Source organism: Nicotiana attenuata, chromosome 3, assembly GCF_001879085.1.
Source record: "Nicotiana attenuata strain UT chromosome 3, NIATTr2, whole genome shotgun sequence".
Lineage (NCBI taxonomy): Eukaryota > Viridiplantae > Streptophyta > Magnoliopsida > Solanales > Solanaceae > Nicotiana > Nicotiana attenuata.
In genome coordinates, this window is record NC_031991.1 from 45,205,343 (window position 1) to 45,226,431 (window position 21,089).

Consider the following 21,089-nt stretch of genomic DNA (forward strand, 5'->3'; position numbering starts at 1 on the left):
AATGCAAAATAACTTATCAAAGAAAAATTTCACAAGACTTGAAAATGTTTATGAATGGATTTTTACAAAATCTTTTACCTCTTTAAATAAGGCAAAAACTAGTCCGGGGTTTCAATTATTTGAGGTATAGCGTCTTAGCTTTAAACGCTATACCCAGTTGTATTATTGTTATGTCACTTAAGCACAGAAGAATTATTTGTGGCCCACATAATATGTATAGCGTCTTAGTAAAGAACGTTATATATATAGCGTCTTTTTAAAAGACGCTATACTTAACTGGCCAAACGGCCGTTAAGGTATAGCGTCTTTTAAAAAGACGCTATATATATTATGGTCACTATTTTTTTTCCACATATTATTGTTCTTTGAGTCCAAAGAACCTTTTATCTTTCCCAAATAAGAATGCACTGATTTATTTCTTGTTGTTATAAAATAAAGACTATTAAGTAAAGACAAGTATAGAGAGAAACTGATATATTATTCAACTTCAAACTTCTATACATAATGAACTGAAATCTCCTCTATTTATAGAAGAAAGCAAGCTACTGTGTAAGCTGCTACCGCAAGCTGTTGTGTAAGCTGCTATTATACCAATATATAGATAATCTTCTACCGAGGGTAATGTTTATCTATAACGGAGTACCGAAAGGATAAGCTTCTTCAGGAGGCTTATATCCATTAGAGTACTAAATAGATAAACATATTTACGGCGGAGTCCCATATGGATAAGCTCTTTCAGGAAGCTTATTTACAACGGAGTACTAAATGAACATCCATAATACATATATTTATAACACTCCCCCTTGGATGTTCATTAAAAGATAATGCGCCTCGTTAAAATCTTACTAGGAAAAACCCAGTGGGAAAATCCTAGTGAAGGAAAAAGAGTACACATATTTAGTAATACACATTTCTAGCTGCCTCATTAAAAACCTTATAAGGAAAACCCTGTGGGAAAAACCTTAGTAAGGGAATAAGAGTACAGTGCGTATTTTACTCCCCCTGAAGAAAACCTTGTTTCAAATATTTGAGTCTTCGCATTCCAATCTTGTATACTATCTTCTCAAAAGTTGAAGTTTGTAAAGATTTAGTGAATAAATCTGTTGGATTGTCACTTGAAATGTATTTTCCAGTTTGAGATCGAGCTTTATGGGGATCTGATAAATAACCTGCATCTGCATAACCAATATGATTTGCACCACCTTTGTTAGCATTATCAAGATATATAAGTGCACCAATGCACTGAGATAGATTATTTCAGGACCAAGGAGTTCCTCATCCTCTTCTGGAGGTCGGAACTAATCCTTATTCACTTCAAGTGATCGAACACCCATTGGTGTACTTAATGGGTGCACTTTGTCCATGTAAAAGCATTTAAAGACACTTTTTATATAGGTAGATTGATGGATAAAGATCTCGTCTGTTAAATATTCAATTTGCAGACCAAGACAAAAATTTATTTTTCCAAGATCTTTCATCTTAAATTATTTCTTAAGATATTCAATTGCCTTTCGGAGCTCTTCTGGAGTTCCAACAAGATTTATGTCATCAACATAAATAATAAGTATAACAAATTTTGGTGACAAAATACTTGGACAAATAACATCAGTTATGTAATCTTCTTTCAGCAAATATTCACTGAGGCGATTATACCACACGCGCCCAGATTGCTTTAAGCCGTACAAAGATCTTTATAATTTGATCGAGTACATTTCTCAAGACTTTGAATTATATGCTTCAAGCATTTCAAATCCTTCAGGGATCTTCATATAGATTTAATCAAATGAGTCATATAGGTTATACCTTGCATTTAAACGGCATGACATCTTCGGGTGTTTGGACTACAGGTCTGATCCTCACAATCCTTTACAATATTGTGAATTATATTGTATCAAATATATCATCGACGATCATTTTGTATCGTTCCTAAGCGACATAACTTGTTGAGATCTCATCATTTCCTTTATTTTCAGGTACTTGAACTTCTTCTGGAGTTTCATAAAATGTTATGTCATGGGCTCTTCTAGAGCTCATTTCCTCCTCATTATGATCATTTTGATCATTAGCTCCTATCATTTTTCAAGGATTGTTACCTTTGGAACCGATTGGTCTACCACGCTTCATGCGTTCAGTAAACTCTATCCTTCAGGGACTATAATTTTAATAGGAGCATTTGCAGCTGAAATATGATATTTAATTTTGGATCAGCAAATGCTTCTCGCATTTTACTTGAATTATATTCTAAGTGAGGATCATATTAATGATAATTCGATTCATATAGCATATTTTTCAGTTGTTTATTCGATCCCCAAAATGTTAGAAAAACTAACATATATCCCCAATCTTCTTTGGGAAACCTATCTTTGTGCTTTGTGGTAGAGAAATTAATCATATACCACGCATCAAAAGTTATTAGATAGTAAAATATTTGATTTCTAATCCTAAACCAATTGTGAGGGGAGGACTTATCATATATTGTTGGTCTAATGCATACAAGTGCTACTATATGCAATTTAGAAAATCTTAGACCAACACATGAAGCTTTGTTCTCATAAGTAATAGTTTAGCCATTAATTGGAGGTATTCAATGCTAAACTAGTTTGGATATAAACCAGCAATATCAAGATGAACTGTCTTAATTTCCTAATCTAAAAATTATGCTCTTAATTGGGAAAAGCAATTTCAAATATCAAACTGCAGGTTGACAATAATCACACATGTAATCATCTCATATATGCATCTATAAGCGGTTCACATGATAGGTGAATGAGCCCATATTCACCTTTTATATATTTCAGATTAGGGTCTTAGTCCCAACTTTAGCTGGTAACAAATTTATTATGAGAACAAACAACATAAGAGAATTCTTGAAGAATCTTCTAGTTCTTTAGTATATGTTTATCTGAATTCTCAAATAGCTCATTTAAAAATGGCAAACGAAAACTTCATGTCACGACCCAAAATCCAATAAGGTCGTGATGGCGTCGGACACCACTGTCAGGCAAGCCAACCAAATTACTCAATTGAATTTCCGTTTTAAATATTTCTGAAATCTCTTCTTTTATACGTTTAAACTATACATAGTAAATTTCACTGACTAAATAATGAAACATTTAACAACTTTTAAAATTCTGAATAAACCCATAGACATCCCCAGAACCCAGTGTCACAAGTGCATGAGCTATTTCTAAGAAACAATACAATACCACATCCGTCCGGAATACAAATTGGACAGAAAATAAATACAATATACTGAAAGAGACTATACTAGCTGCGGGTCGCCTCGAGTAATGCAGCTCACCTAGCCTCCGTATCAACCATGCTGCTACGCCCATTAGGCCACTATAGACGCATGTGCCTGTGCAACAAAAATGCACAGAAGTGTAGTATGAGTAAAACAACGTGTACCCAATGAGTATCCCGTCTAATCTCGAAGAAGTAGAGACGAGATGTCGACTTCGACACTTACTAGTGGTCCAATATAATATTTTTAATGCGATGAATCGCGGATTTATTAGCAACAGTAAGTTCAGATAAGTCACGAAATAGGTAAAAGTCCCTCTTTATAAAAATCTCCAGATTCGTAACCCATTAATTAACAATTATCTCAAGTCGGGGGAGCAGATATCAATATCAATAAATCTCAAGGCAAGCAATACAAGCATGCGCAACTCATGCCGAGGTCGTACGGCCCGATCCAACATAAATATAAAATGTGCACTGCCGAGGGTCGAACGGCGCGAACCATAGATGCATCTATTACCCTGCTCGCGAACCATGTATGCGACGCGGTCAAATTTAAATAAACAATCATCCTGCTGGCGAACCTTACATGCGACGCAGGTACACATAGAAATACATGCTCCAACAGCAAATTAAGACTTTATCGGGGAACATTTATCCAAATAAAAGCCAATTCTCTTTTTAACGATTTAAGAAAATGAAGTTTAATCCTTTTAGAAATTCATTTACCAATTCGACAGGATTTAGGCAATTCAACTGAAAACAACATTACAATTATTCCAAGTACAACATACTTTTTGGTCCTAGACTACCCGGACAATAACATAATAGTAGCTACGCACGGACTCTCGTCACCTCGTACGTACGTAGCCCCCACAAATAGGAGCACATAACCAATTATTTCACCTATGGGGACAATTCCCTCTTACAAGATTAGAAAGGAGACTCACCTCACTCCGAAACTTCCATAACCAGCTTCCAAGCCCTTCCAACGACTCCAATTGATGCATAACACCCCAAAACTATTCAAATAACGGGCAAACCAATAAAAATTTACTCTAATACTTGTAACAATTCAAATTATATAAGTTCCGAACTCCGCTCGAAAAGTTGACCAAAATGCCATCGGGCCCACGTGCCCGGATTCCGAAATTTCTCGAAGATAAATTCTACCCATAGCTTTACTAAGTCAAATATACAATTTGCTCAAATTTTCATGCTCAAATTCAAGGTAAAAGTCCAAAATTCCAAGTTCTAGGTCTTCCCCAAAAATTCCAAATTTATGCTAATTTTTCATGTCTAAATCCATGTAAAATCACATATTTAACTCAAAAATAGGAAGAAATCACTTACCTAGTGTTGCTTGGTGAAAATCCCTCCTTGAGCTCTCCAAAATAGTCCAAGCCAAATGAAAGAAATGAAAGAAATGGGCTAAAACTCGTGTTTAAAACAATCTACCCAGGCTTCATCGAGTTGTACCTTACGCTGTGCAGGTTGTACATCCTATTACCATTTCCCCCCGCTGTACACCTTTTATTAAAATGCCCATAACTCCTTGTGAAAATATTCAAATGAAAACGGTTTAAAGATTTAGAAACTAGATTCAAAGATCTTTCATTTGATAGGTTGTACACCATATAACTCTTTATATATTCCTAGATATGAACTTCTAAAGTAGGCTCCATGCATCAGAAAAATTCTGTCGAAACTGCTCCACCAGCTATTTTCAATCGACCATAACTTTCTGATAAAATATCCAAATCATGAATGGTTTAACTTTCTGGAAACTAGAATGCAAGGGAAACAACTTTTATGTTTTACAAATTTTCAAATTCCTTATAGATTTCGAGATATAAGCTTCCAAAATAGCCTCCTCGATTGCACCTTTGCTGTCCAAAACAGCAGTTGCAGCAGATTTTCAGCAGCTTTAAAGTTCCAAAATGGATCCGTTAGCCTTCCGAAATCCACCCGAGACCCTCGGGACTTCAACCAATTATACCAACATGTCCCAAAATACAATACGAACTTAGCCGAGGCTTTAAATCACATCAAACAACGTCAAAATCATGAATCGTACTTCAATCCAAACTTTATGAACTTTGAAATTTCAAACTTCTACGTTCGATGCCGAAATCCGTCAAATCACGTCCGATTGACCTCAAATTTTGCACACAAGTCATATTCGACATTACGGACCTGGTCCAACTTTCGGAATTGGAATACGACCCCGATATCAAAAAGTCAAACTCTCGGTCAAACTTCTCAAAAACCTTCAAATTTCTATCTTTAGCCAAATGACTTCAAAATGACCTACAGACCTCCGAATTCACTTCCGATCGCGCTCCCAACTCCAGAATCACCATATGGAGCTATTCCCAGACTCGGAATCCCAAACGAACATTGATAACCCTGAAATGTATTTCAACCCAATCTTATGAAATTCCTCCAAAATGCTAACTTCCACAATAGGCGCCAAAACGTTCCCGGGTCTTCCAAAACCCGATCCGGACATATGCCCAAGTCCGAAATCATCATACGAACCTGCTGGAATCTTCGAATCCCGATTCCGAGGTCGTTTACTCAAAAATCCAATCTTAGTCAATTCTTTCAACTTAAAGCTTCCGAAATAAGAATTCTCTTTCCAAATCGACTCTAAACTTCCCGAAATTCAATCTCGACCACGTGTACAAGTCATAATACCTGAAGTGAAGCTGCTCATGGCCTCAAACTGCTGAACACGCGCTAAAGCTCAAAACGACCGGTCGGGTCGTTACATTCTCTCCCACTTAAATATACGTTCGTCCTCGAACGTGCTAAGAGCTGCGCTGGGGTTGTCCGAAATCACTGTTTAACACTTCGAGCACCTACCTGTGCTACCACAACTCAGCTGGGCACCCTAGCTCGTTAAATCTGAAGATATCCTTTTTCACGTAAGCGAATAAGCCTTAGAGCCCAATTCCAACATCCGGAATTCTCTGCCAGGCCTGATCTAACGTACGCCCACCGTACCAATAACTACACGCAGCACCAAAACATGACTGCATACCTTAGCTGAATTCACAACTTGCACCCCTTTACTCACAGGACCACAATAACATTCTCGGATCAAATTAAATCGAAATTCCACGAATCTGATGCTCCCATTGCACCTCATGACCTACCTAGGTCTTGCTCTAATTTTTACAATATTTCCATGACGGAAGAGATGTGTAGAAATTCATAACCGGCTGTCGGATCAACAAATCATTGGGGCTATACCCCCGACAAGAACCATCACCTCATTCTGAACCAAATAATGATCTTAGCTCCTTAATATACTTCATATAGTCAGATTGCACTGATCCCAAATCCAATGATCTCGTCTCACCCAGTACGAGCTGCTCAGGCATTAAGCCACCCTGGACATGATTGAAACTCTTATATGATGCCACAATGTGCCAACAGGATACCAATTCGAACGCGATACAAAAGGAAAATGAACTCTGAAAAGGAAATCCAATTACCCCGCTCGCGAATCATACATGCGATGCGGGCACATAGCTAATATGAGTTTTCCTCAGAAAAATAGGAAACAAAACACATAAGACAGATATAGGAAACTGTACTCAACATCACACTATTGCGACGCGCAACCCAATCCAAACAACATACCCATGGCGGCGTGCCACCCGATCCACACATAGAATTCGCATAAGGAGATACACACCAAGCTAAATTGCTCATTACAACAAAAATACTGAATATCGGTCACAAGCACGCTAAGTGCTTAATACCATCCTTGGGGAGACATATAGCGCCATAAGCTAACAACTCAAGCACAGCTGTGGTGCAATATATGTTCTGAAGCTAAAGAGCCATCCTGCTCACATATCACCATCACTACGCGGAACCTCAATACATAAGAAAATTATCGAGCCGTTCACAACTCACACGGCACAATATAGCATTACATGAAATAGCCGACGACGAAATAACACCCCATGTTTGAATACTCCTCCATAAGGAGCGCTATGATGAAATGAACACATTCGGCCTAATATAAGGCCCATATTCACATTTAAATCCATCCACAGACCTCAAGATGATTCTGATCGCACTGAACTAGGCTAATAACCTTTCAAAGGTCCATAGCAACTCCTCTTTTTCTCATAACACATAAGAACAACCATCATAACTGGAGTAATCCTCCACAGTCCACAACCCAATAAACCGAGTTCCCTCCAAGCATCAATTCTCAATTTAACGACATCACCACAATCTTCATACTTGGTTTAACTCTTCAATTAATCAAGTGACTACAACCTTCCCGTGGGGCACACTCCCACAACCTTCCGTAACAGATAACAAGTTTGTACATCCAAACCACCGGCCGCACTCACGCTGAAAAGCGATCAAGAATCCTTAACCAGGATGCAAAGCCTTTTTCATAAAACACCAATCTCAGGTGACGCTAAAGACAATACCAACTTACTTTAAACATCAAAACTCCTTTCCTGCTCATCCGAGCTCGTGACATCCTTGTCAACACCAAACTGCAACCTCGATCCTTACTTAAAATTCCATACCACTCGCTGCACCCGACATGCCAATATACGATAGAACACGATTTTCATCATAACTCCGGAACCACTAATAGATTAACACTACATCATATAAAAACTTTTTACTTAACTCACTTCAGGAGAACCATAGCAACACTTAGGTGAATCTCATAACCGTAGAATATGCAAATCTCCAAGTAGTGGCCTAAGCCACCATGGTCATTCCGGGATTCGCCTACACATAACAAGCCATAACAGTAGAATACTTTTTAGTAACATCAATTACGGAGGCCGACAAGCCTCGCACGTACCGTCACAAACCATTCGCATAACTTGATTACGCTGAAGGAACTGATCACTACCACCAATATGCCAATTCAACTATGGCTATCCAATCTATCTTCTCCCAATTTATCCTTGATTGAGTTAGAAATAACAATAACTCCATTCAACACATAACACACTCTATCCGCACTCATACCGAGTGACCTTGAATCACGAGACCATGCTGTCTCAAATCCCACAAACCATTTCGTACCTCCCAAATGCTACGGTGCAAGTAAAACATCATAGAACATTCTGGGCCTCTTCTCATAAGCTGCTACACAAGCTTGATTCTTAACGGTACCTATAGGCTCGAAATCATTAGGCACCACGCTTTACCCTTTGAATCCACTAGGACCGTTGCTGAGAGCCACCCGCTCTGACTTGGCCCCGAATATAATCAACTCCATGAATCTTCTAGCACATGAATACCCTCTCGGCGAAGCACCCGGCAGAATCACTTCCCTTGAAACCTGCATCTATATAAGGCATAATTCCTGAATCCTTCCCCAAGTCTGAACATGAGCCAATAAGGCCAACCATAGCACACCTTTAACAATTCCTTTGCTCGAATTACCACTTATGTTCCTTTCCCGTAGCTAAAATAACCCATCAATATGCTAATAACCGGAAATCTCGCAAGTAGTTAACCATGCAACCTAATCATAGGAGGTGGAACTCTCCCACTTATCTTGAAGCCACTGATACACAATCTCTGGAATTCACCAGTATTCTTTATCTCATATTGACATAGTCTAGCACAACCATCCCGCCGAGTTCTTGAAATCCTTCTATAACACAATTTATGAATACTTTGAATCGTTAACCATGTTCACATGTCCGACCCCTTCACCAGATAGCCAGTAGGATTCTTTGCAGAGGTTTCGCCAACCACGCGACCGCTGATCTGCTCACAGGAGATGACCCACCTGAGCCTGTGCTCATTCACCAGCTGCACAAGTCCATCCACTCCTCGTGGACATCAACTAAATGTGCGACAATATCCTCCAATTCAAGTTATATTGTAACCTCCTTCATATCAAGCAACTCCTTTCCGTCATATCAAATCTCCCGTCGTATAATAGCCGATATTTCAAATCAAGTCTGTAGACCCAGCCACTGAATCCACGTACTGCTCTGCCACTCTCCCACTTTGGGCAGACTCACTTCTTTAAGTAACTACTCGACCTCCACTTCTTGCACCTGGTCTTCTAGAAGTTTAACCATCGCATGACACTTCCCACACGTCCTTCCTCATCCTTTGTTGCTCGGTTATTGCCTTAAATAAAATCTATCGTCGTAACACTTGAACCCACCAATCGTTACTAACTTTAAACCTTTCCGAAGATCATCGTTCTCGAGCCGTCAACATTAGAAATACACATTAAACCCTGAACCACCGCACCCCGCGATATTTAACAGTCGCTTTTCCAATATTATTTCACAATATCTTACCCCAAATGCGAATTGCAGAAGACCATAACACCGGCGAACTTAACATATTCAATCGAGGATGACAATACCACGTCGCAGATGAAAATTCCACCACACTTGAAAACACCAAGTCTCGTTACTCCATCGATCCAAATCAAGACATTCATAGGCCAATTGTTTTTTCCCCGCCGGAAATGAAATACCGAATCTCAGAATCATGCACTGAGAGAACCCCCTTCCAAATCTTTCACTGCCCCAACATATAGGCAAGAACTTTACCAACACGCCCATATTGTGCGACAACAGATCATGAGCAATCGTAGAAAGCTGAGCATAGACTTAAAGCTCTCGGGAATACTGTTACTGAGCTGAAATGACAAGATATCCTTCCGCAAGGTAACGACAATAGCCCAATCACCTGTGCAGGTAGAAACATCCCCCACCACATCGGTAGTACCATTACAATTCTTCAATTCTTGATTTATAACAAGCGGTTCGCGTCGCATAAGATCGAATAGGAAGGAAATAAAGGCATAAGTCTCAAAGGAATCAAAACGCACGATGAGGAATCAAGAAGGGAAGTGCTCCTAGCAGCCCTGTAGCCCCTCGAAGATAAGTACAGACGTCTCCGTAACGATCCACAAGACTCTACTAGACTCGCTCATGACTCGTGAGACCTAAGGGAACCTAGCGCTCTGATACCATGTTGTCACGACCCAAAATCCACTAAGGTCGTGATGGCGCCGGACACCACTATCAGGCAAGCCAACCAAATTACTCAATTAAATTCCCGTTTTAAATATTTCTGAAATCTCTTCTTTTATACATTTAAACTATACATAGTAAATTTCACTTAATAAGAAATGAAACATTTAACAACTTTTAAAATTCTGAAAAAACCCATAGACATCCCCAGAACCCGGTGTCACAAGTGTATGAGCTATTTCTAAGAAATAATACAATACCACATCCGTCCGGAATACAAATTGGACAGAAAATAAATACAATATACTGAAAGAGACTATACTAGCTGCGGGTCACCTCGAATAATGCAGCTCACCTAGCCTCCGTATCAACCATGCTGCTACGCCCATTAGGCCATTATAGACGCATGTTCCTGTGCAACAAAAATGCACAGAAGTGTAGTATGAGTACGAAAACAACGTATACCCAATGAGTATCCCGTCTAATCTCGAAGAAGTAGAGACGAGAGTTCGACTTCGACACTTACTAGTGGTCCAAATATAATATTATTAATGCGATGAATCGCGGATTTATTAGCAACAGTAAGTTCAGATAAGTCACGAAATAGGTAAAAGTTCCTCTTTATAAAAATCTCCGGATTCGTAATCCATTAATTAACAATTATCTCAAGTCGGGGGAGCAGATATCAATATCAATAAATCTCAAGGCAAGCAATACAAGCATGCGCAACTCATGCCTAGGTCGTACGACCCGATCCAACATAAATATAAAATGTGCACTGCCGAGGGTCGAACGGCGTGAACCATAGATGCATCTATTACCCCGCTCGCGAACCATGCATGCGACGCGGTCAATTTAAATAAACAATCATCCTGCTCGCGAACCTTACATGCGACGCAGGTACACATAGAAATGCATGCTCCAACAACAAATTAAGAATTTATCGGGGAACATTTATCCAAATAAAAGCCAATTCTCGTATTAACGATTTAAGAAAATGAAGTTTAATCCTTTTAGAAATTCATTTACCAATTCGACAGGATTTAGGCAATTCAACTGTAAACAACATTACAATTATTCCAAGTACAGCATACTTTTGGGTCCTAGACTACCCGGACAATAACATAATAGTAGCTATGCACGGACTCACGTCACCTCGTGCGTACGTAGCCCCCACAAATAGGAGCACATAACCAATTATTTCACCTATGGGGACAATTCCCTCTTACAAGGTTAGAAAGGAGACTCACCTTGCTCCGAAATTTCCATAACAGGCTTCCAAGCCCTTCCAACGACTCCAATTGATGCATAACACCCCAAAACTATTCAAATAACGGGCAAACCAATAAAAATTTACTCTAATACTTGTAACAATTCAAATTATATAGGTTCCCAACTCCGCTCGAAAAGTTGACCAAAATGCCCTCGGGCCCACGTGCCCGGATTCCGAAATTTCTCGAAGATAATTCTACCCATAGCTTTACTAAGTCAAATATACAATTTGCTCAAATTTTCATGCTCAAATTCAAGGTAAAAGTCCAAAATTCCAAGTTCTAGGTCTTCCCCAAAAATCCCAAATTTATACTAATTTTTCATGTCTAAATCCATGTAAGATCACATATTTAACTCAAAAATAGGAAGAAATCACTTACCTAGTGTTGCTTGGTGAAAATCCCTCCTTGAGCTCTCCAAAATAGTCCAAGCCAAATGAAAGAAATGAAAGAAATGAAAGAAATGGGCTAAAACTCGTGTTTAAAACAATCTACCCAGGCATCATCGAGTTGTACCTTACGCTGTGCAGGTTGTACATCTTATTACCATTTTCCCCCGTTGTATACCTTTTATTAAAACGCTCATAACTCCTTGTGAAAATATCCAAATGACAAACGGTTTGAAGATTTAGAAACTAGATTCAAAGATCTTTCATTTGATAGGTTGTACACCATATAACTCTTTATATATTCCTAGATATGAACTTCTAAAATAGGCTCCATGCATCAGAAAAATTCTCTCGAAACTGCTCCACCAACCATTTTCAATCGATCATAACTTTCTGATAAAATGTCCAAATCATGAATGGTTTAACTTTCTGGAAACTTGAATGCAAGGGCAACAACTTTTGTGTTTTACAAATTTTCATATTCCTTATAGATTTCGAGATATAAGCTTCCAAAGTAGCCTCCTCGATTGCACCATTGCTGTCCAAAACAGCAGTTGCAGCAGATTTTCAGCAACTTTAAAGTTCCGAAATCGATCCGTTAGCCTTCCGAAATCCACCCGAGACCCTCGGGACTTCAACCAATTATACCAACATGTCCCAAAATACAATACGAACTTAGCCGAGGCTTTAAATCACATCAAACAACGTCAAAATCATGAATCGTACTTCGATCCAAACTTTATGAACTTTGAAATTTCAAACTTCTACGTTCGATGTCAAAATCCGTCAAATCACGTCCGATTGACCTCAAATTTTTCACACAAGTCATATTCGACATTACGGACCTGCTCCAACTTTCGTAATTGGAATCCGACCCCGATATCAAAAAGTCAAACTCTCGGTCAAACTTCTCAAAAACCTTCAAATTTCTATCTTTAGCCAAATGACTTCAAAATGACCTACGGACATCCGAATTCACTTTCGATCGCGCTCTTAACTCCAGAATCACCATACGGAGCTATTCCCAGACTCGGAATCCCAAACGAACATTGATAACCCTGAAATGCACTTCAACCCAAACTTATGAAATTCCTCCAAAATGCTAACTTCCACAATAGGCGCCAAAACGTTCCCGGGTCTTCCAAAACCTGATCCGGACATATGCCCAAGTCCAAAATCATCATACGAACCTGCTGGAACCTTCGAATCCCGATTCCGAGGTCGTTTACTCAAAAATTTAATCTTAGTCAATTCTTTCAACTTAAAGCTTCCGAAATAAGAATTCTCTTTCCAAATCGACTCTAAACTTCCCGAAATTCAATCCCGACCACGTGTACAAGTCATAATACCTGAAGTGAAGCTGCTCATGGCCTCAAACTGCTGAACGACGCGCTAGAGCTCAAAACGACCGGTCGGGTCGTTACACTTCAAGTTTATCATGGCATGTGCTATCTCTTAGTAAACTTTTGGTTTACTATGGCATAAACTTTTGCATTAGTAAACTTCTGGTTTACTGTGACTACATTTGTATCAGTAAATTTCTGATTTACTGTAGTTGCTTTTGCATTAGTAAACTTCTGGTTTACTGTGATACATTATGTAGTACAAATTGAAGAATAAGGCGGGTAACTTCTCACATACATATTATTTTACCCCCTATGATTGTGCAAACGTGAGATTTTCAATCTTCCAATCATTTGTAGTCTCAATATGATAGCCAATTGTATTAGTAAACTTTGGGTTTACTACAACATATGTTTTGACCACAATCATATAATATGAATGATAAATTTGCATATAAGCTCTTCGGGAGCCTTCAATTTATTTTCCACAATCAAATATTATTTAGACACTACTTGTATCATGTGTCTTCTAGACAAACAGTTAGCTCTTCAGGAGCTTTTGTTAAATTTTGTACTACCAAATAGTGCTCAGACACTTCTGGTGTCATGCGAGAAAATCATAATCAAATTAACAATATAAAGACAATTCTGAATTTATAAATGTAAGAAATTAAGAATTTCAATATTTTTACCACCAACTTTGTGACAAATATCTCCTTCTGGGAGAAACGCCATTAACAACTGAATATTTTATATCAAAGCGGTAACCACATAGTCATTACATCCTTCAGGGAAAGATACATGAGTTGTTATTTCCTTCGGGAACTCGATAACTAACCATAACATATTAATATGGTTGTAGTAGAAAGCATTCTACAAGAATAATTTTGCCTTGAGTTTTGGTATTTCTTCATTCACTCCAGGGAATGAAAATGTGCTTCAAAAATAACTTTGAATAACTTATTATTTTGTTTAAGCACGGAAAGACATAGTTTCATAATATTTTCCTGCTTCAAGAGAAAATTTCAATTGTGTTACTTCTTCAGGAGCAAATTTAAAATACGAAATATTGAGTATATATTCCCTTAATCATATTACCTCTTCTGGAGGTGAATTGTAATATATTTGATGGGCTTAAGGTCTTTTCATCTATGTTTTGATGATCTAACAAACTTTCTGTATAGAACCAGATAAAGGACCTGAAGCATGCCTGGTACAATCATTCAAGTTAATCAACTCAAGATAATCTGGGCAGTGTGCCTTTAGATTCACAAGAACCAGATTAGGGACCTGATCCCTTGGTGTTCCCCTGACAGAAGTATAAGTCAACTATACAGTTGGAAAGCAACTGCAGAAAGTGACTGCCTGCAACTGTACACGCGACAGTACAACAGACAGTGCAGCAGTCACTTCCCATTGGGAAGAGGCATTTACTAACCAAGAATTGACATCACCATTGTGAATTGACATCACCATGGTGATGTCTTTTGTAGTATAACAACCTGGTGCAAGGCACAAGACAACTTCTGAGAGCATTTTTAGTGATATTCTTTCAAGTGCTAGACACACCTCTCTCAAGAACAAAGCTGCTGCAACCTCAAGGACCAGATCCAAAGATTGAAGATATCTTAAGTCCTTAGGTTTGTTGAGTCTTTGTTATTTGTTCTTCATTTGTAACTCCTACTTAGCTTAGTTAGAAGCATTGTGTAGGAAATCCTTTGTAAATCATAAACCCTTCTGTTTATGTCTTGGTTAGAGTTAGTCAAGTTGTGAAGTCTTTGTAATAGAGTTATTACAAAGTGGCTTGTAATAGTGTTGTTACAAGTTAGTGAGTGATTGAAGTCTTTGTAACTACTGAGTGACAAAGTGGCTTGTGATAAGTGTATTACAAGTTAGAGTGATTGAAGTCTTTGTAATAGAGTTATTACAAAGTGGCTTGTAATAGTGTAGTTACAAGTTAGTGAGGGATTAAGAGGTTAATTCCTAGGTTAATAGGTTGTAATCTAAAGTTTGCTCAGTACTGGAGTTGAAATCCTACAAGGGTAGGTCGTGGTTTTTAATCCTTTGAGCTGGGAGTTTTCCACGTAAAAATCCTGTGTCTCATTTACATACTGGTTCAGTAGTCAACACTGAGGGAACTGATATAGGACTAGATCTCTATACAGTTTGGTTCATTAGTATTTTCAGTGGAAACTCATAGAGGACCAGGTATTCTATGTGTGGTGGACTCATATAAACTAACAATTGGTATCAGAGCAGGTTCTTTCTAAAAGGTTAACACCTAGAAAGGATCTCAATGGTTGTTCCACCCAACTTTGAGGAAGGACAATCAACCCACAGACCTCCTAGATTCAATGGTCAGTATTACGGCTGGTGGAAGACTCGTATGCATGACTTTATAATGGCAGAAAACTCAGAGTTGTGGGACGTCATCTGTGATGGTCCACATGTTCCTATGAAGAAGCTTAGAGAAACTGGACCAATGGTACCAAAAAACAGAAAAGAGTACAGTGATTTTGATAGAAAAGTTGTAGAAAAGAACTTTCGTGCCAATAAAATCTTGGTATGTGGTATAGGACCTGATGAGTACAATAGAATCTCAGCATGTGATTCTGCCAAGGAAATATGGGAAGCTTTGCAAACGTCACATGAAGGAACCACTCAGGTTAAACAGTCCAAGATTGACATGCTCACCACTGAGTATTAGCTCTTCAGGATGAAGGATGATGAGTCTATACAAGATATGCACACTAGATTCACATCTATTATAAATGAGCTTCATTCACTTGGAGATGTTATTCCTAGAAACAAGCTTGTAAGGAAGGTTCTCAGTGTTCTACCTGGCTCTTGGGAGAGTAAGGTGAATGCTATCACTGAAGCTAAAGATCTACATACTCTAACCATGGATGAGCTGATTGGAAATCTGAAGACATACGAGATGAAAAGAAAGAAAGACAGTGAAAGAAGAGAGCCGAAGAAGGAGAAGAACCTAGTGCTCAAGGCTGAAAACAATGACTCAAGTGAAGAAGATAGTTATATGGCCTATCTCACTAAAAGATTTCAAAAGATGGTTCGAAGAAATGGTGGTATACCTAAGAGAGGTAGTACAAGCAAACCAAGAAACTATGATATCTGTCACTGTCACACCTCCTTTTTACCACCCATGGGTATATAAGGGAGTTTTTTCAATTAAAGTGACATTATTCGAAATGGGATTAATTAATTTATCAAAGTCGCCACTTGGAATAGTTTAATTGATGTCCCAAGTCACTGGTTTATTTTAAATCCCAAATCAAGGAAGTTTTCGACTTTATTTAAAAGTCTGCGAACCAGAAATTCTTAGTAAGGAATTCTGTTAACCCGGGAAAAGGTGTTAGGCATTCCCGGGTTCCGTAGTTCTAGCACGGTCGCTTAACAATTTATACTTGGCTTAAATTGTTTAACTACTCATTTTTAGGACCTATGTGCATTTATCTTTTTACCGCTTTTAATCACTTGATTTGTTAGTAATGAAAGAATTGAGTTACGCGTACGCATACTCATTTCCTTTGGTGCGTCAAAAATCATATCAAGCGTACGTGTCCACAATTAATCACGCTTCATTAATAATAAGAAAGTTCAGTCGAAGTTGCGCGAACGCATACCTCGATTTATTTTAGAAAAAAAATCATAATTATGTTACGCGAACGTATACATAATCACGATAATAGACTAAGTCGCGCCTAAAGCAAGTTACGAATGTTCAAGATTGTTTAATACCCAAGCTATAATATTAATGTGAGGGCCATAGATTATGGGTTTCATTTGTGAATGGCACGTCTTGATTTATTTTAAAAGAATTGTACTCAACTAAAGTAAACTACGGATGTTCATATTATTATTTTTTTAGGCTACTTTTGAGATTATTGTGAAGGACATAGGTTATGGAAATTATTGTAGGAAAAAGTATTATTTATTACTAATACACCTAAAGCACGTTATTCATGTAATTCTTGTTTTCTAACTTTGGAATCAATGTAAAGTTATTGGCCAAGGTAAAGAGTTTAATTCATTATAATGAGATCTGTAGGGAAGGCAGAAGAATTCGGGTTAATTATGTGAATGGGCCAACATTAATATTTTGAGATGCAATATGACTAACACTCCAATCACAAAAGAGATGCAAAAATATTTAAAAGAAATATTCATTAAACTAACAGAGATAAAGTAAATAAAAAAAATTGAGAAACGGATATAAATACTCAAATGATCTAAAAATCAACTTATAACCAACGAAACATATAACATTAGAAAAATAAAATATTCAATCAAAGGCATGAATACGTAAAGAAGAGATACATTCTAACAGAGATGCCAAGGATTAAGCTAAAACATTCACTAACACAATAAAGATATGAAATGAACTGAAGGTGAGAAAAGGACCTTTCTGCTTTGGATTAATGAAGAAAACTCAAGATGAGTACATTGAAGAAGAGAATACTGATATATCTTGAACGCTAACAAAACCATCAACTAAAGACCACGGACGGAAACCCAAAACCGGCGACCTCGAACTCGAATTAACCTCGACTTAACTCCATTTCCATGGTTGAAAACCAAAACTCAAAAACCCAAATGAAGAAACAGCAAAGTCGATATCCATACATGTATATGCATATTATTATTTTTGTTTTTTCCTGAAATTTAAACAAAACATTGAAAACCAGAGAGATAAACAAAATAGGCTGCTGATCCTTTCCTTGAAACCCAATTTTTATCCCAGATTTCAGTTCCAAATTTCCTAATGATTATGTCCGTCTCCCTCTGTTTCATTTAATTCCGTTCCCTTTTGTTCATTTCGTTTTCTTCCAGTTTTTTCATCCTCTGTTTCCTTCGTCCCTTTTCTATGAGTGTGTGTACTCCCTTTTTTTTTATTTATTTTTTGTTTGTTTCTTTTGTGTGCGTGCTCCCTTTTTTGGATTTGGAAGATGCAGCTGTTTTCTCTTTAAGGGTGGGAGTGAGAGATTGAAGATGATCGAAGAAGAGGGACAACGGTGTTCCTTTTTAGAGGGGAAAGCTGACCTTGTCTAGGTCTTTTAATGTGTGTTTATATTAGAGTGTAGGAGGTAGGGTTTTAATAAAGGAGAATGGGTATTTGGGTAGTGGTGAGATTGTATGGGCTTGGGTAATTTTGGATTTTTGGGCTTCAAATTAAGCTGGCCCAAACGAAATTGAAAGACCAAATCTATTTTTTTTCCTTTGTTTTTTTTTCTTTTGATTTCAAAAATCTAATTGAATTTATTAAACAAGCTAAATAAAATCCTAAATTAGGCTCTACCTTAAATTATTTTGTAAAGTTAATCTTACTTATTTTTACTAATTTAACACTAGTTAAAATTAAAACTAAAAGCTAAAATGTGGACATGACTATTGTAGTAATTTTTTGTGATTTTTTGTTTAATGAATGCAATTAAATTATGAAATTAAATTCCAAATTAAACCCAAGATGGCATGGAATAAAAATGTGACAACTTTTTTTATGATTTTTCTTATGATTTTTTAAATTATTAAGGATGCATGGAATGCAACTAAATAAAGAAAAACTTCCAAAATCCCTTAAAAATTATTTTTGGTTTATCTTTTAGGAGTTATTTTCATGTAGGGAAAAAATTAGGTGCTCACAGTCACAAGTGCGAAAAGCCAGGGCGTTTCATCAAAGACTGCCCACTTCTGAAACAGGAGCATTACAAACAAAACTCTAACAAAGCAGCAAAAAGGAACCCGGTTCCTAACAAACGATTCAGCCGAAAAAGTGCAGCTGACAATGTTGTGAAGCAAGCTCTTGCTGCTTGGGGAGACTCCTCCAGCTAATCAGAAGGGGAACCAGATGCAGAAAATAGTTCCATGATGGTAGTGGAACATGAAGTGAAGGAATATGATTCACTGTTTGCATTAATGGCTCATTCCGATGATGATGAAGAGGATGATAATGATGAGGTAAATTTCAGGGATGTTCAGAGAAATATGAAGTCCTACTCTTCTAAGAAATTGATGTCATTAGCAAATGTTCTAATTGATGCATATTATAGTCTTGTTAATGATAAAGATGTCCTGACCATAGGCTAGGAGATGCTGAACAATCTAGAAATGATCTGGTGGTCTGTGTGGTGGATTTAAATGAGACCATAGCTAAGAAAAAGAAAAGGAAGCTCTAACTGAAAAAATAAATAGTGTAGAAAATGAGAGAGATGACTTTTTGGTGGTTATCACAGATCTAGAGGAAACCATTGAGGGACTCAAATCTAAACATAGGCATGTAAGTGTTGAAAAAGGGAAAGGAGTAGCTAGTGAGACACACATCAAACTTGAAAAGGAATTAAATGATGTGAGAACTAGTCTATGTGGTGAACTTGAGAAAAATAGGCAGCTTCAAGCTGAATTGAAGAAACTAAATATTGATCTTGAGAAATCTCTCAAGTGGACCTGGTCCTCAGATGCTGTCACTGCCATGTACTTCAATAATAGAGGAAACAGGCAGGGAATCGGGTTCCAAAAGGAGAAAACTCCTTACAACCCTCACAGTAAGTACGTCACAGTTCCCGATAATTGGCTTTGTACCCACTGTGGGAACAATGGGCATTTCAAAGAAGATTGCCAAGCCAGGGTTCAATCTGTTCAGAAGAACAAAGTGTTTGCTGAAAAAATAACTACTAAAGAGGGACCAGGTACCACTCGCAAAAAACGAATATTGCCTGCATGGACTAGAAAAGCCCTTATCCATCCCTTTTCTCATAACAAGGGACCTAAACTAGTTTGGGTTCCTAAAGCTAACCCATAATTTATATGTGCAGGGAACAGTGAGAGGAAGCGGACTACAATGGTTCATGGACAGTGGATGCTAAAAGCACATGACTGGAAATACCATGAATTTTCTCTCACTGAAAGCCCTGCAGGGAGGGGAATGTATCCTTTGAAAATGAAAAAGGGGTACATTCTCGGTGTTGGAAAAGTTGGAAAGTCTCTTTCACACTCAATTGAGAACGTGTACTATGTGGATAACCTAAAGTACAGTCTCTTGAGTGTTTCTCAAATTTGTGATAAAGGGAACAAAGTAGAGTTCGTATTAAAAGTGTGCACAGTTACCAATCTGGTAATTGGCAAAGTGGTCTTAGTAGCCAAACGATACAAGAACATCTACGTTGCTGACATTGAATCTCTACAAGCGGGTGATATGAGCTGATTGAAGGCAGTTGCTGATGATGCAGAACTTTGGCATAGAAGATTGGGGCATGCAAGTTTCTCACCTCTGAATAAACTGATTTAGAGGGACCTGGTTCGTGGTCTGCCAAATTCAAGATTCACCTGGTCACTGGTTCTTAGAACACAGGATGAGACTTTTGAGGTATTTTTGTCTCTATCGAGAAGATCCACGTGAAGATGAAATTGAAGGTAACATGCATCAGATCTGACCACGGGACAGAATTTGGCAAATGCCAAACTTGATGAGCTTTGTAACGAAATCACTCACAACTTCTCAGCACCAAGGACTCCACAGCAAAATGATGTTGTTGAAAGGAAGAACAAAACTCTGAAAGACATGGCACGGACAATGCTCATCGACAGTGGAATCGCCAAAAATTCTGGGCAGAAGCAATAAACACCGCTTGCTACTTGGTGAAATAGGTGTATGATTAGGTTCCTCATAAACAAAACCCCCTATGAGCTGCTCAATGGAAGAAAACCAAAGATAACTCATCTGAGAACTTTTGGATGCAAACGCTATGCTCTCAACAACGGGAAGGACCAGCTTGGGAAGTTTTATGCAAAAAGCAATGAAGGAATCTTTCTAGGATATTCCTC